We start from the raw sequence: 27,627 nt of genomic DNA, 5'->3' as shown, positions 1-27,627 counted from the left end.
TGCATCACTTTTACTTTTAGTCACATGTTCTAGTATTTACGCTCTCATCACAATTCAGTAACTTCTTTTTGGCGCTCTTTGCCCATAGTCGGCCTTGCGCCAATAAAACCCGACTATCATAATCAAACCCATTACTCTCCAAGACTTCAGCGATCACCCTAACCCATACGTTCGCCCACACCCGCAACTATCGAAACACGAACAAGTACTTTTTTTAGGCAAGCGCAAACGGGTACTCTCTAAAACCCCAGTCGGAGTGGCCCTCTACAGCGGAACGCTAACCCCCACCTGCCCAAGGTGCTCCAAGGCCCTCAACCAGGACCACATCTTCGAAGGATGCGGCCCGTTGCCCGAAAAGAGAGCAGCACTCCAATCACCAGCCCTGAACGACCAACGCCGCTTTGTAGATTTCGTAAAGAAATTTGTTAGAGGTGCCGTGAACTGAGGGTACCCAACCCGGCTGGTAGTTTCACAATGAAGCCTTATTCATTCATTAATTCGGGTTCTAAAAATTGAAAAACAAAACAAAAAAAAAAAAACAAGCAAAATAATTGCAAATTCTTGCGCTGCTGCTATAATGAAGTGGTCGCAGCCGTCTACACTACGCTTCTTTCCTTTGTCGCACCCTCCTTTCGGAGATTCTGAGGTTTTCAAGATTTTGACGCTTCATCTTCATCCTAATTAGCGGAGCTGCGTATCTCCGTTTAATTTTATCAAAATCTTTACATCAAGGTAGAATTCATTAGAGGGACAGACAAGCGATTTGCGCTTACTGCATGTCCTCTAGCTCATACAAAAGCCAGTCTTTGAAGTCGTGGGTTAATCAAAGGAGTTTCTAAATTAATTGGCGAACTAGCTTTAGTCGGACACTGAACTTTCTGAAATCTGAACGGTGGCACGGTGTAGTGCGTAAGTAAGCATTACACTACCGTTCGTATGCCAAGAAGTCCGCCAATTCTAATTTGGGATTCAAAAACCGCATAAAGGAATAGTAAAGACTGAATTTATTACCTTCTTAAAAGCTGTTAAAAATGTGTTGCCACATGGGTCACTCTCATGGTTGCCAGCATTCGCTTTGGCTGCATCCATAATAAGACTGGTAGATCTAGAAATTTTAAAATTCCCCGTTCCAACTAGGGCCCTTTCAGGAAAACCGTTTCGCGCTAAGGTGTTTTGAGTGATGCCTTTTCTTTCGGGATAGAGAGCGTATACTCCTCAGAAAACGGTTGTCTGTCCCTTTAAACAACTTGGTTACGCTCTTGTAACAACCGGTAAGTCCTGCAGCCGCACATGTAGAGTACTCCGCCCACTCACATACTCCCGGTTGGCGCGAATGTAAAAAGACACGAGCGTAGATCAGCTGTGAAATTGTGCCGGTGAATATGAATAGCATTGAGACAGCGTAACGAATTAAATCGGAAGGGTAAGGCTGCACACTGGAAGAGGGGGATTCACAGAGCGTACAGCCGCACTTGGGCGCAGTTTGAAGCTGCCCGAACAAAGGACACCGGATTCCTTTCGCGAGCATTCCTTACATACTGACACCCTTTCCGGTGCAACATCACTACAGAAGGATATTGACCGATATCAGCGCAGCGTTGGAATGCTGACTGTTCGGCCCGTGAAAGCTTGTGCTCTACATCGTGGTCTCTGTTCGTGCAGATGGCTAATCTTGCATCTGGGTCCCTGGAGAGTTTGTCTCTGATGGTGTTGGCTTACTTCTTCAGTTTCGTGTCAGTTTCTGAACGCCTCGTTCTTTTTATAGGCGAAATCCTGAAGTTCCCCGCTGGGCGAAAAACCGGGGTCGTTTTCCGGTACAGAAAACAGCCGCCGCTATATAGAGTAAATAAAAAGCACAATTGAGTTCGTGCGGGAACTGAACCTACAGGTTTCCAAAGCAGGCGCTACCATCACGCTACGTCAGCCTGCTGCGCTGACGTCACATCACGTGACGGGTGAACATGACGGCAACTGAGCAGAAAATATGCACCTCAGCCGCCGGGAATTCTGGTAAGATGTGGTGTGAAGTGTAGTCTGCATGTCGGAGTAATTGACACAAAAAACGAAGACCATAAAGCGAAAAACGAGACGCAAAGATGGTGTAGTTGTTAAAAGGTCTCGTAAGTATCGTCAGGGGAAGGCATGATGCTTTTCCACCTCAAAGCACGTAAGCAGAATTGGGTGGCCCGGCGAATTTCAAACACTTTAGTATAGATCCGCTGCCGAAAGTGTGTGTGTTTCACGTTGCTATCTCTTCAGCGCGCCCCACTGGGAAACCAAGTTATATTTCGGCTGTGAGGCTGTCATTTCTTATTCTTCTGTAAGTTTGGTATCCATATCCATCCTGAATCTACATTACTTTCAGAACAGGGAAAACATAGAAGATGAAAGAGCTCAGCAATGCTTTTACGTTAAAGGAGCACTGATACCAATTTTCGGCGTTAATATTATTGCACAGTTCGCTTCCTTCACTCAACAGAATACCCTGGCTGAAATGTGAGCGGCCTGCGACGCGAAGAACATAGTTCAGTTGGATCTCATTTATCGCGCCGACGGAGCAGCACGCGGAGCGGCACTCAGCAAATGGAAATCAGCGTGACATCACTCCAGGAGAGGAAAAAGAAGTGACGCGACAGCGCTCGTCAAAAACTCGTGACGTCACTTAACGCGCGCGGCCCCACGAGCGGCGAGCGGGCGCAACACCCTCTCAAGCGGGCGCCGGTGACGGCCGCACAAAGCGGTGAGGTCAGGCAGGGAGTCTGTCATATGCGCCGTTCGGGATGAAAGCGCGGGAATTTGAAACAAACGATTTTCAGGCCGTTCAATGTAATTAACGATCGCGCGCTGAAGTGTTTAATGTGCTGTTTCAGGTTGGCCAGACCATTAAGCATCGATAAAAGCAATAAAGTGTACCATAAAATTTTCGTGTCAGTGCTCCTTTAAAGGAGATTTGAGACGATCGTCATAACCCTCCGCTGTAAAACGATTTACACCATTAAGGGGAATTTTCACTGTCTACACCTGTTATCCAAACACCCTAGTAAAGCACAAGAAAAGGCCATTTTAAATGGTGTGTAGTATAACTAACGCCCTCACACTCTATCGGTGCCATAAAAAACACCATTTTACCTGGTGTTTGGTAGTTTAAATCACCCTTTAAATAGGTGTTTTCTCGCGTTTTTGTGCTGAGTAGGGCTAGTCGTTACAGACAAATTTTCCCCTTAAAGATGTAAATCGTTTTACGGTGTATACCAAGGTGACACGAGTGCAGCTTCCAGCGCTTGAAAAGCACAAAACAGAGGAAAACATCACGCATTGCAATATAATGTACGCCCTGTTTGCCTAAAACTAAAACTCTTACCCCCTAGTAAAAACTGTCCGCGTATCTGCATGCTCCCTTCGTTTGCAAATGTCGACGCAAGACGATAGTCTACTGGCGCCTCGGGCAAGTAAATGCATCCATTCTCTTTCCCGCTCACATCTCGTGCTGTTCCTCTCCAGTCTCGATAACACGCCAGAGTTTTGCTCAAGTCAAATAAAATTTACCAGATTCCATTGCTCCAAGCCGGGTGCCTCGATGCCAGCGCTGCCATACGGCGGAGACGCGCGTGAATCGAGGCGCCCTACTACAACGTTTATCGAACAACGTTGCCCTACTCCACTACCGTTCCAAGCGGAACGCGAAACCTATCAAGTGGAACCTTTCGTTGCTGTTGCAGTTTGATTTTTTAGAATTCCTCTAGGTAGCGCAGGCAACAGTAGGTGACGGTTTTCTGCAGTTGATGTAGTATTTTATTTGCTATATGAGAGGGTTTTCAGGCTTTACTTTTCAGCCGCACCAGCAGCAGCAGTAGCACCGAAGCACCAAGTCGCGCTGTCCAGCAAGTAGAGACGGAGAGCCAACGAGACGAGACTACTTCTTCGTCCCAGCGATGGCGATGCGACATCCACGAGTTGGTGCCTCTTCCCTGTGTGGCTTCTGTGTCACATACCCACTCATTGCGAATGACCAGTGCTGTCCACGCTCCTACATTATTTAAACGAGTGTGGTGTTGGCGATGGTCTTCCTTACAATTGCCCCCGTGAACGAAAGAGCCATCCTGGCGACTCAAGGAGATGAAACTACGACGGGGTCAATGTAAGGCTTGAGGCGCTGAGCATGGACTATGTCATGGCCACGGCAACGCTGATCGGGCGAAGGAGTGAGAGGCTCAACCACATAATTTACTGGAGACGTCCGCTTGACGATGCGGTAGGGTCTCTGGTAGCGCGAAAGCAGTTTACTGCTCAACCCTGGCGAAGACGCTGGAACCCACAGCCAGACAAGCGACCCTGGCGAGTACACTCTAATCCTGGTAACCCATAATGTAACTTCTAAAGGGATGTAACCTTTAAAATAAAGGTTACAATGGATCCATTTTGATGTTTTCTTTATCCCAGTCCATTCTAAGGTTTACAAGCGTGAAGTTAAAAGCGGTTTATAGGTTACAATAATGATTTATAGGTTACATCAACAAAATCTGACATGTAACCTTTACGTTGGAACCTATAAAACGCCCTGTAACCTATAAGAGATGCTCGTCGCGCCTTCTCTTTAGGCGGCCGTTGATTTCTCTGTTGCATGACGGGATATAGAGAAATGGCGGCGCCCGCAGTCCCGGGGGCCGCGTTTTCGCGCCACTCGAGCCTTTTTACCGCTGTGATACCCCCCCCCCCCTTCCCCCCCCCCCCCTTCCCCCCCCCCCTTCCCCCCCCCCGATGAAGCGAGGATTGCTTTTACAAGACTTATTTGTCGGCGTGAGTCGCAGAGGGTGCGACGAGCCCATTTGTCACTGGCAGCGCTACACGGCCCGTTCTTCTACGACCAGTGTCAAGTTCGCATGTTGGACCATTGCCCCGGCGCCAGTGAAAGCGAACTCGGTGAGTATATTCCCGTAACGGTTTCCGTGTTTTCATTGGATGTATCTTTTGGCTGGGGGCTTTTCAATTTGAAATTGCAGCATTCGAGAGGGGTTTTCGTTACCCGACTGGTTGCTTCGTTGGACGTTTTCTGTTGCCCGCTACGGCAATTGAATGAAATCATGGGCTTGCGTTCCTTGCGAGAGCGGACGATCGGGAAAGCCCGTACATTATAACAGATAACGGCGCTCGTGACCTGGTTTCTGCTCTGCGCGCCTTCGTCATGTGTTGAGCGTTTCGTTTACGCTGTTGGCTGCATCGGGCGCACTTGGCGAGTTATCGGCCCATGTAATTGTCAGGTAGCTCTGCTTGAATATTTGAAATGTTCCCCGTTAAAGCCTGGTATTATCGCGCTATTGTCTGGGTATTATGATTTTGTTTCAGCCATCGGGAAATACTTATTTTTCTCGCTGCATATATTCGGAATGGTGTCTAGTTTATTGATCTTCTAGTAATATATCCGGATAAAAACAAGGCGTGTGCTGCAGAAAAGTAGTCCACTAAATGCTGCCCGAAATTTCTAAACTCACTTTTGTCCGGCACAAGCCTCTTTTTTTGTGAAAGTTTGCCCTACCGCACAATAAAAAGTTTTCATAGGTACAATACTCTTCATTTTTGTCATTCTTTTCCTTGAGTGGGTAAATTTGATGTTAGTCATTTTGAGGTAGCGGGGCATTTTCACCATGTTAAGTGGGTTTATTATTCTCATTCGCGCAAATCAGTCGTTTATTTATTCGCGTGGTATTGCAGGGCGAATGGTTGTCTCGCGTGATACTAGTGTAGTGCAGTAAAGCGACTTTACAGAATGGCGTTATGTATGAGCCAGCACACAGGCTGCTTGATTGTTGTTGTTTTTTGATCATACAGAAATTGTGACGAATTACACAGAGACAAGTAAGTGCAGGTGTAAAAATGGGTGCTCCACCCTCATTGGTTCCTGGCTGTTCGAAAAGTGTGGTGGCATCTGGCTACCTATGCTATGACTTATGAGCACTACTTTTTTTCTTGCAGGCAGTGTTCCTTGAGCTGACAACCAGGACTCCCCTGCGTATGACACAAGTTGAAATGAAGTCTGATTTCCGTGGAAACAACGGTATGAAAATGCAAGAACTATAACTCATTCATTCAAATTCTTTGTAAAGATGGCACCCAGGCTTGCACAGACAAAAGTATGATTCACTTGTAAAAATGCGAGGCCTTACTTCAGGTGTTATGATGTTATATTTCGTATCTTATTTTGCCTCATGTTTAGTGACTCTTTCTATCAGTTCGTTACTACATGAACTTTATGAATTCACATAACGATTTCCTCAGCATGGAGCTTTGTAGTTTTTCAGATACTCTACCTATTCTATAAGATGCGTGGTTTTGCAGAGCCAACAAGAACTCTTTTTCGAAAAGAGCTCTTTAAGAAAGCTCCAGTTGTTATTGAGGGCTTGTGCGGTGTTCTTTTCTTCGTCTTGTCAAGTTTGAGGTGTTCTTTCATTATGAATGTATACCAACTGCCCAGCTCTAAAGCCTATTACATTTTAACCAAAATAACCCTCTCAGTCATTACAGGTACAGACCTCCTGGGAATGCCACTTGAAGATCAGTGCAAGTTTTATATCGGTGCAAGTTCTCTCCCACAACACATTTGGACGAAGAAAAAATGTAAGTTGGCGATTCCTTTTTACTAATAGCCGAGGAAGAAACCACCGATAAGAACACTTTAGTTAAATGAAAAACGTTTCGGCTTCCACATGGGATCTTCGTTCAAAATGAAACTGCCAGTAAAAGGAGGGGAGGGAGATGTTTAAGTAGAGCCAAAAATGCGACGCAGACGGCGTCAGCATCGTGAAAGCACGTTTCCTGGGTTTAGTGCGACGTTCGCTCTGTTCCGTGTACTAGTGATTCCACATGAACGAGCGGAAATGTTTTTGCTTTCTCTTTTGCAAACGTATGTCAGTTTATCTCGTAGCCCAAAGTTTCTGCCTGTTCTGGGTGAGCATACTGAAACATTTCGCGAGATAAAGAGGATTGATTGATTGATTGTGGGGGTTTAACGCGCCGACGCAACGCAGGCGATGAGGCGCGCCGTAGTGGAGGGCTCCGGATTAATTTTGACCACCTGGGGATCTTTAACGTGCGCCGAAATCTCGTACACACAGGCGTTTTTGCTTTTCGCCTCCATCAGAAAAGCGGCCGCCACGGCCGGGAATCGAACCCGCGACCTCGTGCTCAGCAGCGCAACGCCTTAGCCACTGAGCCACCGCGGCGGGTGAGATAAAGAGGAGCACGGCACGATTAAAATTCGGGAATGTTGACCGGTATGACTATAGTGGCTTCGCGTTGTTCTGAAAAATGCGGACAAATTACTCTGTGTAACGATTACTGAAATAATGTGAAATCATTTGAAAGGCCGTAAATCACTCCTTCTCTGGTGTGGCCTTTCATTTCATTCTCTGGTCTCCATCTTCATTTTCGTGCAATATATTTTTCGTACTTCACGTGCCTGTGATTTGGTGTGAGGGGCTTATGGTTGCACTGGATTTTGTTCTTTTTCTGAAATTTTCTGTAGATGGCTCTTCAAGGTGGGGAAATCCAAGTGACGGCCCCTCACATATATACCTCCATCTGCGGCAGCAGGGAACAAGTCATTCAGATGACCTCGGGGAAATCTTCAGCGTGCCCTGATTTTGTGCCTGCTTGTGTACTACGTAAATTGCGAAGCTTATCTCTGAATTTTTCCAAGTGCCTTTTTTCATGCAGGAAATTATAGATCCCATTTAAAGTTTGTCCAAAAGACAGATTGCAATCGGCCTAGAAACTTGTTAGTGCTGCATAAAAAACGATAACTTGGCGTGGGAATCACAACTCAGGTGGAACTGTAAAGAGGAATCTCAGAGGGAAGTGTAAAGATGGATTCGTAAAGACAAGTGAATTCCAAGTGTAACATTAGACTCTGAGTGAAACAGAGAATGCAGGGACATAGCCATAAACACTGCTTTGTATGAAACAGTGAATTTGTAATAAATGTTCTTTCTAATTTCCCACATTCTGCGTTTTTTCTGTGGGGAACCATGACAATAACACGGTACTGGGAAAGTGCACCTCTGAGAACCATCTTATAAATGTATCTCAAACTCGAATTCGTCGGAAATTGTTCAATTGCAGTACCAAACAATTCGAAATACTTTGCATACATCCGTGCAAATATTGAGGTTAAGAATCTGTATATTTTGCCATGTGTGTGAAGATGTTCACGCAACATTTATTAAATAGGTTTAATAAGGATATATGAATAAACCGAGTTTTACCTGGAACTATAAAGCAATATAGGAAACACCAGTTCGCCGAGGAATCCGCACTCGTGTAATACTCATTAAGGAACGATAATTATATTGGGGTGGTTCGCAGCTCCGCTTTTTAATAACTAGCCCACAGGTGTTTTATAATAATAAATGTGAATGTTGAAAACTACTGATGCCAGACTTCTGAAAATGTGCTCCTGTTAAATGCGCAAATATGTGTGCATGTACTCCAATTCTCTTTTGATAATCATGGCCTTAGGTGTCAGACAAGAATTTTTGGCTTAGGGCTATGCTATCATAACTTTGGCGTAATTTTGAAGTATGCTATCAAGTGCATGTTTCCACTAAAGCTTGGTTTCACTAAAGCCTCATGTTGTTCAAATGAAGCTAAAATTATTGCCCGCAATTTATTAAAAGACCTATCATGCATGTTTGATACTGGTTTCTTAAACGGCACAAAGCTGATGCAAACATCAAATTTTGTTATGCCTGTTTATAAGACTTAAGCGTCGCCAATACTCACAAAGATTTTTGGGTGACAACCTGGGTAACGATTATCGAACAGGTAATGCAATGTATATATATTAAGAGAACAATTTCAAGCTTTTTAGCACCGTAATTTTAGGAATTATAAAAGTAGCTTCTCTTTTAGCTCCAGCCGTGTGGCAGGCAGTTTATTAAGGGACGAACAAAAGACACCCGACGGAAACGTTTAGACGGCGCAATGAACAGCATGGTCGCACATATCGTCTTCCACTAACGCGATATTTGTTTACCACGCGGAAAAGGCGCCTTCGGGGGGTCGCCACAGCGGCGCCGGCGAAAGCGCGCCTGGCGCGCAACATGACACCTTCCAGGTGTGTGGCCTTGGACGGCGGTAGATGTAACTTATATAAAGGTATACATGCTGAAAGCGGCAAAGTAACCCATAACTGAGTAACCCTTACGTGTATACGTATATAAGGGTTACGAAGATATAGGTTACATTTGTACCTTGTAAATTATAGGTTACAAAAATTCGAAAATGTATACCTCTATTAAGGGTTACCCAGCTTAGAGTGTAGGTTGGAGCGGGAGTCGTTTCGTCGTGGTGCGACTTCTGACGCTGCTGATTTTCCGTAGTTAACGATCGGGCCAACTGACGACACTCTTCGGCGTGCTTGGCAACGTCGGAGATGGGCGTGCACTCTGACTCATCGGGCCGATAGTGAAGTATGGTGTCCAGTGTGCATGAAGGCTCACGGCCATACAAAAGAAAAAATTCCCCGAATTTCCCCGAGGGGAAGAATGTGAAAGTCGAATGCAGGAGTTGAATTTGCGCGGTTCGGTAATGTTCGCGAAAGAGAGATCACACACACACACACACACACAACTACAAAGAAAGAAAGATGCATTTATTCACAGACACCTATTTGTGTTGTCGTTGTACTTGATTGCTAGAGCGGATCTCAGCTTTGAAATTTCGTGTCAGTACTCCTTTAAGTGGGTGCATTAGCCCTTCTCACGCCCGATTCCTGGCCAATCCCCCACGTGGGTATGTGCCATGCACAGACACCTATTTGTGTTGTCGTTGTACTTGATTGCTAGAGCGGATCTCAGCTTTGAAATTTCGTGTCAGTACTCCTTTAAGTGGGTGCATTAGCCCTTCTCACGCCCGATTCCTGGCCAATCCCCCACGTGGGTATGTGCCATGTCAGCGGCCAGGCAGCGCGCGCCCATCTCCCCCCGTTACCAAGGAAGACGAGGAGATTCCTGGCCAATCCCCCACGTGGGTATGTGCCATGTCAGCGGCCAGGCAGCGCGCGCCCATCTCCCCCCGTTGCCGATGAAGACGAGGAGCGCGCGCACCCGCAGCTATTGCTATATGGACGGACGGCGGTCACCGGAATTCAGGGTCGCTTATAAAGTGCATTCGCACTTAAAAACGGAGAGAAGCCGGTCGTGGCCTGCGTGGCGGTGTTGCATGCGTAGGTCACGAATGGTAGTACTGCGTCCAAGTTGGAATGGTCCGCCGCGACGTACATAGCAAGCACGTCACTCAGAGTGCGGTTGAAACGTTCGGTGAGTCCATTGGTCTGAGGGTGATACGCCGTGGTGGTGACATGGATCGTGCGGCAGGATTTAAGAAGGGCCTCTATAACTTCAGACAAAAAAACCCTTCCTCGATCACTGAGGAGTTCACGGGGCGCCCCATGCCGTAAAATGAAGTGCCGAAGTAGAAAGGAGGCTACTTCGCGTGCGGTAGCAGCAGGCAGGGCGGCCGTCTCGGCGTACCGGGTCAAGTAGTCGACAGCAACAACGACCCATCGGTTGCTATCTGCAGTGGAAGAGGTCCATAAAGGTCGATTCCTACACGGTCGAATGGTCTTGCTGGACAAGGTAAGGGCTGCAAAGGCTCAGTTCCTTGGCGGGGAGGATATTTTCGGCGTTGGCATCGAACACACGAACGGACGTATTGACGAACGAAGCGGTACATGCCTTGCCAGTAGTTGTCGGCTTGGGAAATTCCGCCACAGCACGTAACTTGGCAGGATCCGGCAGGACACCAGCTTTGGAGACAACGTGGCCAAAGATAGTATGCTCTCGGGCAGCAAAACGGCACTTCTTGAGGTTGAGCTGAAGGCCTGCGGTCGTCAAGCACGTAAAAATTTGCTCAAGTCGAATCAGATGCGTCGAAAAATCGGGAGAGAAGATCACAATATCATTGAGGTAACAAAGGCACGTCTGCCATTTGAGTCCACGGAGAATATTATCCATCATCCCCTCGAAGGTTGCAGGCGCATTGCAGAGGCCAAACGGCATAACGCTAAATTCGCACAGGCCGTCAGGAGTAACAAACGCAGTTTTTGCACGTTCAGCCTCTGCCATGGGAACCTGCCAATAACCCGAGCGTAAATCAATGGAGGAAAAGAACTCTGCGCCTCGTAGACAATCAAGGGCGTCATCAATTCGCGGCAAAGTATATCCGTCCTTGCAAGTTATCGTGTTGAGCCGTCGGTAATCGACGCAAAACCGAATAGAGCCGTCCTTCTTCTTGACAAGCACTACCGGCGATGCCCATTGACTGGTGGAGGGTCGAATCACACCGCGTTGGAGCATGTCCTCGACTTGTTTATCGATTACGCGGTGTTCAGTGGGGGAAACGCGGTAGGGACGTTGCCGTAAGGGTGCGTGACCACCGGTATCGGTGGTGTGTTCGACGGTGATGGTACGTCCCAGACCAGTCTGGACTGAATCAAATGACGTCCGAAATCGGTTCAACAGTGCGAGAAGCTGGTCTCGTTGGGACGGTGAAAGGTCGGCATCAATGGCGCGAAGGAACACGTGCAGATGGGGGGATTTTGCTGCTGAAGGAACACACAGTCCACTGATTTCAAGCGGCGTTGAATCGTCGGGCACAGCCACAGCGACAACAGAATGGACGGTTTTGACGTGGCCGACGCACTCTCCGCGTTGCAAGGTGCACGGACACGAGCCGTAGTTGGGAAGGAGAAGTGTAGTTTGGCTGTTACGGGTGGGAAGCAGGGAGAAAGGAAGCCGAAGACAACGTCGCTGGTGAAACAGGTCAGAAGGCGTAAAGAGTACTGTCGCATTGGACAGAAGTGGGCAGGATAAAGAAGCTAGCACGGCAGAGTGAGGAGGAATGCTAACTTCTTCCGTGAGGACCAGTTTGATGGCAGAAGGAGCGGGCGGTTCATCAGTGGTATGATCCATGAACGGGAAGAGCTCTACTTCGGCACGGCCACAGTCGATGACAGCTCCATGTTCAGAAAGGAAGTCCCACCCCAGTATGACATCGTGGGAACAGGAAGGCAGGACAACGAACTGAACAGCATACATGACGTCCCGAATAACGACACGGGCAGTGCACACGCCAGTTGGATCAATGGGGTGAGCCGTAGCAGCCCTTAATGAGAATCCAAAATGCGGCGTCCTAACTTTCTTCAAGCGGCGGCAAGGTTTGGCGTCCATGACAGAAACGGCGGCTCCAGTATTGACAAGGGCTAAGATTTCAGCGCCATCTGCGGTATTACGAATGACGTTTGCGGGAGAGGGAGGAGGCCTTGGGCAGATCGGCGACGGCGCAGTTCTTGCCTCCGGAACTGCGGCGCCTAGTTTTCCGCCTCCGTTGGAACAGGACGACGACGCATGGGAGATAGTGAGCGGCGTCGCGGAGATGAAGACCGACGGCTTCCGAAGTCACGACTATCGGGCGGCATAGATGTCATCGGCGAATACGCGGTGGCCTCCTGCATAAGTGGGGAATGGGCGTAGGAAGGAGCTGCGGCAGGGTTGCGTCTTGTCACCGTGGTGCGGCAGCAATAGCGTGCGACGTGTCCAGGAGCCCTACAGGCAAAGCAAATTGGGCGATTGTCCAGCGTCCTCCAAGGGTTGGTGAGCGAGGGACCAGACAACACCGGCGGACGTAAAGGCCGGGTGGTGGTGAAAATGACGGGGCTCCGAGACATGTACCTGGCAGCGACTTCAGCGTAAGGTCGTTGAGGGATAGAGTCGGCAAAGTGTATTGGAGCGGCCATCGTCACAGGGTGCATAGAGTCTGCATAAGGCAGGGTTGAAGTCGCTGGAGCTTGGGGTATGGTGGCGGCATAGGGCACAGGGGCAACAACAGGGCTTGACGGCAGTGCAGCTGGGAGGGAGTTGCTGCTGAATAACAGTCCTGAGTTCAGGGCTGAGAGAAGATTTTTGCTCGGGCACATAGTTGATGATGGACAACTGCCGAGCCACTTCCTCGCGCACAAACTGCTGGATCCGTTGCAACAAGGCACCGTCGCCGTCATCCACGGCCAAGCTGGAGACAAACTTATTTTCTGCGAGGGGTCGCCGAGTGAGAGCCCTTTGCTTCCACAACTCGTCGTAACTCTGGCAAATAGTAACGACCTCGGTCACAGTTTGGGGGTTTTTTCGCCAGCAGCATATGGAAGGCATCGTCGTCTATGCCTTTCAGAATGTGTTTTATTCTTTCTGGTTCGGGCATGGCACTGTGAATCTTGCGGCACAGAGCGATGACATCCTCAATGTAAAAAGGGAAGTTTTCACCCCTTTTCTGTGCCCGCTCATGCAAACGCTGCTCTGACAGGAGTTTCCGAGCAGCGGAGCAGCCAAATGCTTTTATGAAGTCGTCTTTAAACTCCGGCTACGTTTTAAGACGTGCCGCGTTGTTCCAGAACCATCGCTCTGCGAGCGCAGTCAAGGAAAATTCGACATTATTCAGCTTGAGGCGGTCGTCCCAGTGGTTATGGGTACTCACTCTTTCAAAAGTAACAAGCCAGTCCTTTGCGTCTTGCTCGTCGGTGCCGTTGAATGAGGGAGGGTCCCGCTCACGAATTGCACCCGCGCAGACAATGGGTGTTGGGGCAGGCCGGGGGTCATCGTTGCGAGACATGCTGGGAGGGTCGAGTGTCCGGTTGCGGAGCTCCAGCGTGAGAGAACGAAGATAGTTGCACCTCCACCAAAACTATAAGGGGGTATTCAGGCTTTACTCTTCAGCCGCACCAGCAGCAGCAGTAGCACCGAAGCACCAAGTCGCGCTGTCCAGCAAGTCGAGACGGAGAGCCAACGAGACGAGACTTCTTCTTCGTCCCAGCGATGGCGATGCGAAATCCACGAGTTGGTGCCTCTTCCCTGTGTGGCTTCTGTGTCACATACCAACTCATTGCGAATGACCAGTGCTGTCCACGCTCCTACATTATTTAAACGAGTATGGTGTTAGCGACGGTCTTCCTTACAGCTATCACAAAAAGCAAGCATCCGTGAATTTTGAATAAAAGAGCACTCCAAATATCACTAATGTATTGACTTTCTGCCTTATATTCGTAATGCCCCGTTCTTGTTCAACAATCTCGACAAGTATGAACATTAACACCGGACTTAGACGTTTAGATTTGGCTGTGAGTATATAAGAATATTGCGCAGCGTTTTGTTTACTTGGGCCTGTTGGCTGAATCGAGTGAGAGACAGACAGACAGACAGATCAAAACTTTCCCGTTCAAGTAGCCCAAGAAAGACTATCGTCTTTAAAAACAAAGGTTGATTTATTGTTGAGGTTTGATGCGCCGACGCTACGCAGGCGATGAGGCGCGCCGTAGTGGATAGCTCCGGTATGATCTCTGACGTGCGCCGAAATCTTGAAAACACCGGCGTTTTCGCTTTCCGCCTCCAGCAGAAAAATTAGCAGTGGCTTATCTCGGCTATGCCAGGATGTACGTAGCGTAAGTTAAGGTGGAGCTGGTGTTTCTTAGGTTTCCTGGTTGTCTAGGATTAGCTCATTATCATGCTTACTGCTGCTAAAACAATTTTCAATCCAATCCAATCCCATTCAATCCAATCCAATGCAATCCAGCCCAGTCCAGTCCAGTCCAGTCTAGTCACTGCTCCTCGCGCATGCGCCGCACGGCTATGGTGGCTAGCCACCCTGGCACGGCTCTCCATGAGCTACACGAAACGGCTATCAAGCGGCTCCTGCGCAGCGTCAGACTTAGCTACTGCGCAACGGAGGTGCACAGCTAGGCACGCGCCGGCGCCAGTGCGTCTGCCGCGGCCATGAAGTCACTACTCTGGAATGCGCAGACCGGCGAACGTGCAGACCCAATTCTCTACACGCCCGTACTTTAAGTGGATTGGATTTCAATCCAACACAATCCAATTTAATCCAATCCAGGCCAATCCAATTCAGTTGAATCCAATCTAATCCAATCCAATCCGATCCGATCCGATCCGATCCGATCCAAACCAATCCAATGCTCCTCGCGCTTGCGCAGAACGGCCGTTCACGGCCCACGCGAAAGTGCTAAACCTCGGCCAGTGTAGCTTACGCTACAAAAGCGGCCGCCGTGGTCGGGAATCGAAGCCGCGTCATTGGACCGAGCAGCAAACGCCATAGCCACTGAGCTATCTGGGCGGGTCATAAAAACAATGAACACCATTTGAAAGGGTGCAATTAACAATAGCATGCCTTTAAAAGGGTGTATTTGTGTTTTTTTCTTGGGTATAAGAGTGTTATGAACGATAAAGCACCCTAAACGGTGCTGTCGTTTGTTTTAGCCATTTACCTCTACCTCCCCAAGGGTTCTATCGCGACCGTTGCTGTAAAAAGAAAACTCAGGAGAAAAAATAAGAGAAGTTAATAAGGGCATACGGGAATAATTAAGGGAAGTCACTTGGTGCAGCACGTGCGTGATTGCAAGGGCACTCCGGATTTGAAAAATGGTGCCATTGTAGGGCGGGGTGCTTCGAAGAATGAGCGAGAACTGGTAGAGGCCTTCTTGATCAAGAAAGTAGGAGAGAATTGCGTCAGTGAGCCCTCGATGGCATTAACTGATAAAGAGATAGCGTTTCTTAATGCGGCCTAAAATGACAACGGTGTGAGAGAGAGTTCTGTGGCGATCTTGGGTTTTTGGAGGGGTGAGAGGCTAACCCATCTGTGCGTGCGTCGTTTTTAAGTATTTATGGGAGTTCTTCCAACAAACTTTTGTTGTAAGTCCAGTGACTGTCCTTGTCTTGCCTTGCTCTTGTGTAGCGTGTTTTCACTGGTTTTTTCCCTGAGTAAGGGAAGTTACTGCTCAATCTAAAGTCACAACAGGAACACCGCAATAACATAACAACAATTCCTGTCGTACGACAAAAAACTTTGTCATAAGTCCTGTTGTTACGACAAAGCCATTTGTTGTTGCAGCACACATTTCTGTCGTAACGACAAAGTCAATTTTCTCAACGACAAACATTCTTGTAGTCACAAGAGAACTCCCATTGACGCTACTCTTCACAATTGACATTAACATTCAAGCCATGTGAACTGCTGATGGAACGTCAGGATCACGACAAGACAGGAATTCGGCACCACGGAACATCATCATCAGGACAGGAATACGACACACGACAGAACACCAGAATCTCGACACGACAAGAGTACAAGACAACAGTACGACACGCGAAAATATCGCAAACTACAGAAAGTTTTCTTGTCATCATTTTTGACTGGGTGGCACCGCCAGGAATCGAACCTGGAACGAATAGAGAAACAGAGCGAGAGCCCGTTGTCTTACCGATTGAGCTATGAGCCCACGCGGAGATGGGGGAGACAGACGGGGCACTCACCGAGCACATGTGCGTGTTTACCCCCTGTTCTCGCTGAATGCCACATGATAGCGTCACACGACCTCTCGCGTGACGCTATCACCAAAACCTAGAGCAAGCGCTAGGAGCTAGTAAAAATTAAAGGAAGCTCACTCCAACGCATGACCCCTCACTTCTCCGTCTCTGCCGCCGATCTCGTCGCCTTCGGCAGCGGCGGCAGAGACGAAGGAGGAGTGAGGTCGTCTAACACCGGGTTTGAGCTTTCTTCTAGTTTTATATACACAAAAAGAGTTTCAACTCATGTGCCTCACCAATAAAACTCAACCAACTGCCATTCACGGACCATGCATTGATGTAACCTTACCAAAGAATATCTATTTGAAGTAATAAAGGGTGTGGTTAACTGCATTTCGTTTGTTTCTGGTTTCACTCTTTGTAGAGCCACGTGTGTGAATTCGAGTCAAGTTGCATGGGTAATCGTTGTGGATGTCGTTTACACCTTTGCTTTCCAACACCTTCACAGGGTGGATTGGCGCGCATTTTTCACTGCTAGGGGACACAGATTTTCACCCTTAAAGGTGTAAGGCATTTTACAGTTCAGCATAAAAATAAATATTCGTATAAGCACTCGTAAGGCGAAATGACAATAAATAACTCTTGCACGTGGGCCATTCAACAATGATAGTTTGGTTCTCGAATTAACTCGCCTCCAGTTTTGTGAACGTTGTCATACAATACCGACGTTTTTTGCCGCTTTGAAAACTCAGCGCGAAAATAAAAGGCGCTCTGGAACCAGGGAGTCAAAGGGCGAGTCACCTGAGGCTCGTATTTACCAACTCTTTCTTTTTCCTGTCGTTAAAGTTTTGGGTTACATCGCCGCACATAGTACGCAAACAGGGTGGGTCACGTTTGTATTGTTTGTAGCATGTGCTATCCCGTGCTGCATTGGGCAAACACTCGACGGACACACACGTCGTGGATTTCTGTTTATACAAAGCAGACCGGGAGAGTCTGTTGTGTCTCGCCGACCCGTAGGTTCGACTCAGGTTGAAAATACTGCGGTAATGACCCAACTTGGTGCTTTCCTGGGTACCGAAGTGTGGCGGGGAAAATACAGAAGTTAAAAAGGTGTACGGCATTCTGAGATTTGGGGACGTGGCTCAATGGACCTTTTTCCAGTTTGGCAGCCCTCTTGCGGCGGCCGCCCGAAGCACACTTGGGGGATTATAAAAGAACACGCCCTCTTTTTCTGCGCCTGCCCTGCGCAGTTGATTGAGGTAGCCGTCCCATGTGCCACGCATGGTTTTGGTGGCAGAAAAGTTTCCCACGGAACCCGTAGCGCCTACCTGTCGGCCGCTTTTAGGGCTCATAAAACGGAGCAGCACTTAGCTGGATCGGCGTTCGACACTGGGTAATTTAATATGGCGTCGTTTTTATAAATTTTGGCCCCCAATAATGGTCGCTGGGAGCGAGAGTAGCACATGCACAGAGCGCTACTGAAAAAAGGTCCATTGTTGTGCCGTGCAGATGCTTGGCGCCAGTTTGAAAGTTTAAACTTCCGGGATGGCAAGGGAGGGTGGGTGTGCGTCATTTTGATGGGCATAAAGATTTCCGGAAACAGCGATCGAGGGATTTCTCCTCAAGTGTGGTCATTAGCTTAGTGTGCCGCTGCTGGTGGTTTAGTTAAGTTGGGGCGTGGAGTCGCGGTTTTTAAAATCGAGGACTAATCTGGCTTGCAGGTTAATGCGGCCTAGTTATTGCGGCCCGATTTTTTATTGTTTTATTCTCAATCCGATATATGGTTCTGGACCGAAACAAACCGAAGTGGGCATGTAAAGTCAACCTAGGTCCTCAAGTACGTCACCAACGCTACAGCGATCCCAGTTGTCGTGTCGGCCTAATGTAGTCACAATGACGTGATTCAAAAGAGATGATGCAGCATGTGAAGTGCTTTTCAATTTGTCTGGACTGGAATTTTACGATGCTTGTTACGAGCGTAGCACATACCGGAACTTGCTTTGTTGTCACAGTAAGTGCTTGGGTAGTTTTCGTCGCTGCGAGAGCAGGGAGGGAAAAGTCGCCTGACCTAAACAACGGTAGTCTGAGTATGACGTTCTTGTTCAAAAATAGCATACAGCATGGGTACGACTCTGTTCTGCGTTGCGTCTGCCATCGGCGCAGCATGTGAAAGCGACGCATTCGCGATTTTTTTATGAAAAGCACAAAGACATGCACTGCTAACTGCTTGCAATTCTTGAATCCTCAGGAAGGGTATTAATCTTTTGTTACACAGTCGGAAGCTGACTGGGAACAATTTGCACGCGTACAGAATTTTATTTTTTATGCTTATACGCAGTATATTCAGCTTCTGAAGTTGGTATACAAGACCGGATATAAATCTTTGTAAAAGCCGAGTTATCCGCGGTTCCAGCGAAGGTAGGAGAGGTAGACTGAACCCCCCCCCCGGACTTCACGTCACCTGCAGAACACCGGATGGTTCTTTTTTTATAATGATTTATGTGCGGTATTGTATAGTAACTTCCGAGGCTGAATATACTGTATATAATGAATAAGTGAAACTTTATTAACGTAAGGATGGCGACTCGGCCTAAGTGGGGGCGGGTGGGGAAGGTGGTATCAAATAAGTCTGGACAAGTTTGCGTTCTCAGATGGACGCCAGTGGCGAGAGAAAAGTCCCACAAGGATGCAAAAATCAGCTTGTCTGTGGCTGCGGGTGGATAGAGCCCGTCCTTCCAAAACGTAACGCTGCTGGGTTTGCAAGAGGTGCGCTCCGCGTGCAGTTCTGGACACTGCCAAAGTAGATGATCAATGGTGGGTGTGGCTCCTAGAGAGAACGTCACGCACGGGGGTGGTGTCATAGCCGGCGGGGGCGAAGTGCTTGAGGTAGTGCCTGGGAGAACGGGGGGCCGACCTTTATTGGGTGGTTAAAGGGATACTGAAGCACTTTTTACAAAAAAAGAGCTTTTGCTCCCATTTTATCATTTTTCATACGGCGAACTCGAAAATCAAGTAAAAACTTGGCATAAACTATTAAAAAGCACTTAATTTTGGCAAAAATGAACAACGGGTGCCTAGGGGCATGTGGCGAACCTCACCGCCGTTCGTGATTGGTCAAGTCTTCGTGACGTCGTCGTGAGGACCCTCGGAGGAGGCGGAGCATGAAACGCGTTCCCAGCGGGTCGTCGCGGTAGAAAACGCTGTATTTGCATTTGTGAGTTTATCGTACACCCGTACTGTTCGAGCCTCTCGCCCGTGCACGAGCGGCGACGGCGACAAGTGCCGGCGACGAACAACACTTCCGAGGAATACGTGTCCCAACCGGCAACGTTCACCCGCCTGAGAAACAGCTGAGTCGCCAAGCCATCGGCCAACTGCCGAGTTGCCCGACCGCGCTGTCATACTACGCCGACGGCGAAACAAACACGTCGGCCGATGGAAAGTCGCCGTAGTGTGACTGGTTCGCCGACCGAAGAAGCCAACAAAATCGGTCACCCGACCGGTCGCCCGACGCGTCGTCGGGAATCGACCGAGAAGCGATAACTGCTCCCCGACGTACAACATCTGTGCCGCAATGAATGCGGCTCTATTTTGATAGTTTCTGGAGTGTAATAAACTCAGTAAGGTCCACGAAGCCCACGCAACTCAACACTAGCGCTAATGCAATCCGTATTTTGGCTTTCGACGCTTCGGCTGTGCTCTTCGGCGCCGCCGCTACCCCGGAGCTGCAAGCTGTAAATGGTGTGCGAACGGCTCGCCTGTAGAAAATGTAAGGTCAGTTTCGTGCAGAAGAAGAGTTACGTAGGGTAATTTGGGTAATAAGGCATCAATATCGGCCAAGGTTTTTCATGTGAAACGTAAAACCAAAGTACGACAAGCTCTAACCCCGCAGTGGGAAATCGCAGTCGCAGCCGCGCACACACATTTTTGCGAGCGTTTTCGCGAAGCAGAGGAGTTGATGGCGATAAGCTATTGTGGGGGCTTCGGGGAACCTTGCTGTGCAAGCGCTATTTAAGAAATTTCAGTTTACCAGCCAGGAATTCTGTAAACCAGCTAGTAAACACCGACGTATGACACGGAAGGATGGGCCTCCATCTATTACCTAGGCTATTTTGCACCGTGTTTCCATTTGTGCGGTGGCGCAGTGCTCTCGCGCGTCGCGCCCGTGCGCTCAACTTCGCGGGTTCAATTCCCGCCGAGGTCTTTCTTTTTTTTTTTTTTTTAAGGGGGTATGGTTTGCGTATGCAATTTGTGAATCATTTTCTGCGCTGATTTTGAGAAGCTACCACCTTCTCAATGGAAAATTTCCTTCGAAACATGCAAGTGGCGTCTTGAGCCACAACAATTAATTTCCCTTTTCTCGCACCGTGCTTCTCGAAAATGCGGTACCATGGTGCAAAGTATATATCCTTCTTTATTGGAGGAGGTTAAATTTCTGCTGACGTACGCACTAATTTATATGCAAATTTTAAGTGCTACAGAGGTCTTTTCACCGGGGGTTCATCCATAACATCCATATTATTACTGTCGCGGCACCAGCGCACAGCTCTTTTTTCTTTGCCCGTGATCCAACAAGAAGTTCAGGAGTACATACAGTACAAGCAGCGCACACTCCAGTACGCACCAACGCCTTCAGTCGTGCAGCGGCGACACGATACTCCAATTTTGATTACAGAGAGCCGCTCCTCACATGTTTTTTGCGACGTCACCACTGCTGTTCCAGATTTTAGAGCCGATATCCCGCCGCTGGGGCTTTTGTAACTGCAGTGGCGTCGTCACTTAGTTCAGCATGAGCTATATTGAAACGCTTTGGTCAGTAGTGGTCCCTTCTGAGGCACTCATATCACGATAAGCATGTTTTCATAACAGGTGTTCATGCGCGCACTGCGTTACAATGACCGACGAAGAAGATTGCTGCTGTTGCCAGGAGATACGGGAGGTTCGAGAAAGGCAAAGGCACCCCAGGTGCGCCACAACCACCAGAAAACTAAAAAAATGTGTGCCTCAACAGGGCTGTGCTGGAGGTTGCACTTCGACAGAATGGCATCCCGATACTGCTTAGAAGCAGCCTGTCTGGGTATGTCTGGAACACAACACACTCGCCTTTGTTGGCTTGAAGTGTTCCCTCTTTACAGTAGCAACCCACTGAGCAGCGAGTTTCAGCTCCCGCGGGAAGCTGTGAAAGACCACTTTATCGCGGCCATAGGTGCTGTTGCAACCGAATGCCGAGCAGAACCTCGGCATGGTTACTCCGCTTCCTCGGCACGATTGTGAAGCAGTACAAAGCAGCACTGAAAAAGTTTCCACTACTAGTTGCTAAATTAAAACAAAACACAGAACTGGGCCCAGGAAAGCTAACGCTGGCGGACGGCACGCTGAGAAAGGCAGCAGCAGGGGCCGAACACTTGCCGCGGCGGCCGATCGCTCCTCACGACGACGTCACCACGACCCCTTTCACTCTCGTGCCGTCCTCCTCCCCTGCGCTCCGCGCGTCGCGGGGGCGTGGCGATGGCGCTTGTTTATTCGCCTATTACGCCGCTATTTCAACCAAAAAAAAAGAAAAAGACCTCGTAGGTTAGGTGTTTAAGGTCAACGTTTCCGAATTTCTGTGTATTCAGCAAATCGAAAACTGCCTCAGTTTCCCTTTAAGAGCGGCACTTGAGAAAGGGCGGCACTTGAAAACGATGTCCGCTGTAAGCGCCGCCCTAGCACGAGCCTTGTTGATCAGAACCTGAAGGCCACGTGACCTTCCTGAAGGTAAGGCTCTAGCACAGCTCTGGTAGGTGGCCCAGGCTTCAAAGGGGTCCAAGTTGGGGTCGTGATGAGGAAAAACTGGGTGGGAGCGGGTGAAAGTAGCATCGATTTTTATATGCGCAAACTGCATATAAAAGGATCACTTAAACCTCTTCATGCCCCAGAACCCCATTTAGACTGAGTGATGTGCTAGCCTGACTTAGCCCCACCTTTCATTCTTTGTTCTCGTTTCCTCTATATCTCTAAGACACTCTTTTCTGTCCTTTCACTCCCCCTCCTCAGAACTGGGTTCAATGCAGGTGAGCTCCCTGCCGAGCCAATTCATTTCCCTAGTGCACTTTTTATGCGAATGCATTTCTTAGCCGCGGGTTGTCTTGCGTCGTTGAGCGGCGTGCGCCTAGCAACAGCTGTGGCGCGCGCCTAGCAACCGGAGCAGGTGCGGAGTAGCGGAGGGCAAGGGGAGAGGAGAAGCGCGCTCGGCGTGTGAGGGCGCTCGCATCGCGGAGCTCGGGCGGAGTAGCGGTGCATTCATCTTCTAAGCATGCCGTTGCGTTGTGATAGGCCACGAAGCCTGGGAGTCTGCATTCGCTGGGGAGGCAGTTTGCTTCCTGCAAGCAGATGATGTCTGTGTCTTGATGTTGTTGCAGGAGCAGGTGGAAGTCATCGTGCCTCTTCCGCAGGGAGCGGCAGTTCCACTGAAGGATGTGCGGCCGGGGCAGCCTCTCGGGGGTGTTGTTGTTGTTATTAGTTGTTGTAGCTGTTGCCATGTTGGAGCGTGAACCATTGAAGCCCCTTTACGCGCCCGTCTCTCACGTAGCGGCCCGCGAGGTGGAGGTGCTCGAATAGACGCTTCTTCCTTCCGCATTCCCTCTGTCATTGACCCACACCTCTAGACGCCGCTGCTCCCTCCCTCTCGCCTACACGGCACACCTTTTACGCTCGGCGCTCCTTTCTGCGTGCAGTCGCACTGCAGCTGCCGCCCTACCCGAATTATAAAATTCGCATTCTCAACTGCCTTTGATTAACTCTTCTCTATTAGTATTTCCTGCTATCCCCCTCCTTTAATACCCCTTCCCTTCCCCCTTGGGCCTGATAAGGTGTCGGCACCCCACGCCAGACAGTTTCAAGCCCTTTTCTCTCCCTCTTCCCCCTCCCGTAAAACCTCATCGCATCGCATCGCGGAGTAGCGGAGAGTGAGTGGAGAGGAGGAGCGCGCTCGGCGTGTGAGGGCGCTCGCATCGCGGAGCTCGGGGCGGAGAGAGAGCTCGCGCGCGGGCTGGCGCGGGTCTCTCTCTCCTCTCCGCGTACCCCTCTCCGCTCGCTGCGCATATAAATGCAGGGAGCGCGCGCCTCTCTCCGTGACTGCTTGCCGACTGGCGCCTTGATAGCGATGGAAGTCGGTGAAGTCGAATCCCTCGCGGCAACGATACCGCAAAGAAGAATTCGGTGCACCCAATGCATTCGCATTTCCGCACGATCCCCTTCGGGGAGGTGGGGGATTTTTGTTTCCTTTTCCTTTCCCTGGAACTGCTACAACAACAACACCACCACATTTACCTGCCTTTTGTCCATTTACCCTCCCATACAACCACGGAATGTCATAATGAGGTGGCATGAAACCGTCAAACACGGATCGCCAGTGCGCAGATCGCCACTTTCATAATTTAAGTTCCCCAGGGTTCTACACCAATGGAGGCGCTCACGCTATTTTCACCACCGAAGTTAAGGACATATTGTGAACCCCAATGTAAGATTACGGTTTCACTTTCAAATGTGTTTGTATTATGTTAGTTTGAAATTTCAGTCAAAGTAATTTGCCTTAGTTAGATTTGTGTTGCTAATGCTGGTGATGTTAATAGCGCGTATATTTGTATTTTCCTCTCGTTCGTTGTATTCCTAACGCAACCAGCGAACACGTTGAAGTTATTTGTGCTCTGTCTCAATTATAATTCGGTATTGCGCTTTTGTCTTGACAAAAACCGTCACAGATTGTTTGATTGTCCACTCAAGACTACAATCCACCCTGTCTTCGCTGCCGCTTGGAAGGCAGCGAACAAAAGGCCAACCTTTTCTTTCACAGGTTATCGGCGAAGACCCCTTCCTTCTACAGATGCACCCCAAAACAGAATTTCTTGACCTTTTTTCAAGGTGTCTTATTGAAAGTGTTACCTGCATTGCCATAACGGTTCAATAAAATTAATTGAGTTTAAGTTTATGTGATTTTGTTTTTCACCGTTTGCTTCATTAAACGTTATTCTCTCTCTCATTGAACTATGGGAGAACAGCGAACCATTTATAATGATGCGAGTCGAGTAGGAAATTTACACCCCCGGTAAATGATATTCGCAGTTCGTTAGTATCACAGCTCCATAATGAGTCGGTTAGCTGTATGAAATTTTCGGGATTTTACACTCCCAACCTCGGGTGATGATCCTGGTGGTGATCATGATGTTGATTGGGGTAGTGGTGGGGCAAAAAAAGGACATTTCGAATACTGAAGTTCTTCACCTGCTGCAACTTATTTTCTCTTCTACTACGACCGCCATTTCCTTAAAAGCCTGAAAACACGTGGCCCATGAGGCGCGCTCTGGTTGAGGGCTGCTTAATAATTTAGATCAACTTGGAAACTTTCTCTGGCGTCCTAATCTCGACACGCAGGCGTTTTCAATCTTCGCCCATGACAGTGTTTCCAGTTGAATCCTTGTTGCAGTTAGGCATCATAGAAGCTCTGCTTCATCATTAGCCAGTACAATCTCGACACGCAGGCGGTTTCGTTCTTCGCCCATGACAGTGTTTCCAATTGAATCTTTGTTGCAGTTCGGCATAATAGAAGCTCTGCTTCATCATTAGCCATAATTAGCCATTAGCCTCTGCTTCATCATTGGCTGCATTTAGGTGGATGTCAAACTTTCCTTTACAGAAACTTACTCCACCTTGGGGATTTCCCCTAAATCTGGTCGATTAATACCTGTCCTTCACTTCGAGTTGTTGATCAATTCGCTTTCGCGCTACTAACGACTAGCCTCCTGGTTAGCTCAGTTTGTAGAGCGACTGCTCCGGTTAAGCAGTGGTCCCGGGTTCAAATCCTGGACCAGGACGAATTTCTCTTCAACTTCGAAGTTTCCGAGAAAGCTGTATAGCTTTCCTTTGTAGCCGTTTGGCTGCATTTAGGTAGATGTCAAACTTTCCTTTACATCATTAGCCAGTACAATTTTGACACGCAGGCGTTCTCGTTCTTCACCCATGACAGTGTTTCCAGTTGAATCCTTGTTGCAGTTCGGCATAATAGAAGCTCTACTTCATCATTAGCCAGTGCAATCTCGACACGCAGGCGTTTTCGTTCTTCGCCCATGACAGTGTTTCCAGTTGAATCCTTGTTGCAGTTCGGCATGATAGAAGCTCTGCTTCATCATTAGCCAGTGCAATCTCGACACGCAGGCGTTTTCGTTCTTCGCCCATGACAGTGTTTCCAATTGAATCTTTGTTGCAGTTCGGCATGATAGAAGCTCTGCTTCATCATTAGCCAGTACAATCTCGTCACGCAGGCGTTTTCGTTCTTCGCCCATGACAGTGTTTCCAGTTGAATCCTTGTTGCAGTTCGGCATGATAGAAGCTCTACTTCATCATTAGCCAGTGCAATCTCGACACGCAGGCGTTTTCGTTCTTCGCCCATGACAGTGTTTCCAGTTGAATCCTTGTTGCAGTTCGGCATAATAGAAGCTCTACTTCATCATTAGCCAGTGCAATCTCGACACGCAGGCGTTTTCGTTCTTCGCCCATGACAGTGTTTCCAGTTGAATCCTTGTTGCAGTTCGGCATAATAGAAGCTCTACTTCATCATTAGCCAGTGCAATCTCGACACGCAGGCGTTTTCGTTCTTCGCCCATGACAGTGTTTCCAGTTGAATCCTTGTTGCAGTTCGGCATGATAGATGCTCTGCTTCATCATTAGCCAGTGCAATCTCGACACGCAGGCGTTTTCGTTCTTCGCCCATGACAGTGTTTCCAGTTGAATCCTTGTTGCAGTTCGGCATAATAGAAGCTCTACTTCATCATTAGCCAGTGCAATCTCGACACGCAGGCGTTTTCGTTCTTCGCCCATGACAGTGTTTCCAGTTGAATCTTTGTTGCAGTTCGGCATGATAGAAGCTCTGCTTCATCACTAGCCAGTACAATCTCGACACGCAGGCGTTTTCGTTCTTCGCCCATGACAGTGTTTCCAGTTGAATCCTTGTTGCAGTTCGGCATAATAGAAGCTCTACTTCATCATTAGCCAGTGCAATCTCGACACGCAGGCGTTTTCGTTCTTCGCCCATGACAGTGTTTCCAGTTGAATCTTTGTTGCAGTTCGGCATGATAGAAGCTCTGCTTCATCATTAGCCAGTACAATCTCGACACGCAGGCGTTTTCGTTCTTCGCCCATGACAGTGTTTCCAGTTGAATCCTTGTTGCAGTTCGGCATAATAGAAGCTCTACTTCATCATTAGCCAGTGCAATCTCGACACGCAGGCGTTTTCGTTCTTCGCCCATGACAGTGTTTCCAGTTGAATCCTTGTTGCAGTTCGGCATGATAGATGCTCTGCTTCATCATTAGCCAGTGCAATCTCGACACGCAGGCGTTTTCGTTCTTCGCCCATGACAGTGTTTCCAGTTGAATCCTTGTTGCAGTTCGGCATAATAGAAGCTCTACTTCATCATTAGCCAGTGTAATCTCGACACGCAGGCGTTTTCGTTCTTCGCCCATGACAGTGTTTCCAGTTGAATCTTTGTTGCAGTTCGGCATGATAGAAGCTCTGCTTCATCACTAGCCAGTACAATCTCGACACGCAGGCGTTTTCGTTCTTCGCCCATGACAGTGTTTCCAATTGAATCTTTGTTGCAGTTCGGCATGATAGAAGCTCTGCTTCATCATTAGCCAGTACAATCTAGACACGCATGCGTTTTCGTTCTTCGCCCATGACAGTGTTTCCAGTTGAATCTTTGTTGCAGTTCTACATGATAGAAGCTCTGCTTCATCATTAGCCAGTACAACGGGGGATCCGTGAGTATTCTGAAAGCTATCTCGATCCGTGCCTTTGGGGTACCTTTCTCTTTCTCAACTCCGAGCTTCCCGGTGGAATTTGTTCCCGAACTTTGCGACTGCACCGGAAATAGCTGGAGTTCACGAGGCGTGCGTTTAAACTGTATAGGTTTTACCTTCCCCGGAAGAAAAGAAAGGCGAAATGTTTTCTTTCGGGTGCGATATCGATTTCGAGCTTGAATATCGATACAGCGGAAGAGCCTCGTTAGGGAGCAGAGTTGGTGTCTTTAAAATGTGGATCGATGATGACGCGAAGCATAAAAAGTGGCGACGGGTTTTGACAGGAACGACCGGGATTTGAGGTTTTGTATTTGCCGAGCGAAAACTTGAAATACACATGGTGGGTATAGGTGGCACATGCAAGAAAGGAAGCTTACGAGGGTTTGCAGTTACTGACTTTAAAACACGCAAGGCCAGGATTTTGATCTGT

The 27,627-nt window shown here is 48.5% G+C and overlaps 1 long non-coding RNA gene across 1 annotated transcript; it reads left to right on the top strand.

The window, feature by feature from the left end:
• The first annotated feature begins 4,831 nt into the window (after positions 1-4,831).
• LOC144141969 (uncharacterized) lies at positions 4,832-7,872 on the top strand. Its single transcript, XR_013316778.1, has 3 exons — positions 4,832-4,920; positions 5,971-6,052; positions 7,520-7,872. It is a non-coding gene; the product is annotated as an uncharacterized LOC144141969 (long non-coding RNA).
• Positions 7,873-27,627: the final 19,755 nt, after the last annotated feature.

Source organism: Haemaphysalis longicornis, unplaced genomic scaffold (genome assembly GCF_048455015.1).
Source record: "Haemaphysalis longicornis isolate Haplotype H1 unplaced genomic scaffold, Haemaphysalis longicornis Haplotype H1 scaffold_6, whole genome shotgun sequence".
Classification (NCBI taxonomy): domain Eukaryota; kingdom Metazoa; phylum Arthropoda; class Arachnida; order Ixodida; family Ixodidae; genus Haemaphysalis; species Haemaphysalis longicornis.
The sequence above is the reverse complement of the archived record's forward strand: the minus strand, read 5'-3'. Positions and strand labels throughout refer to the sequence as shown.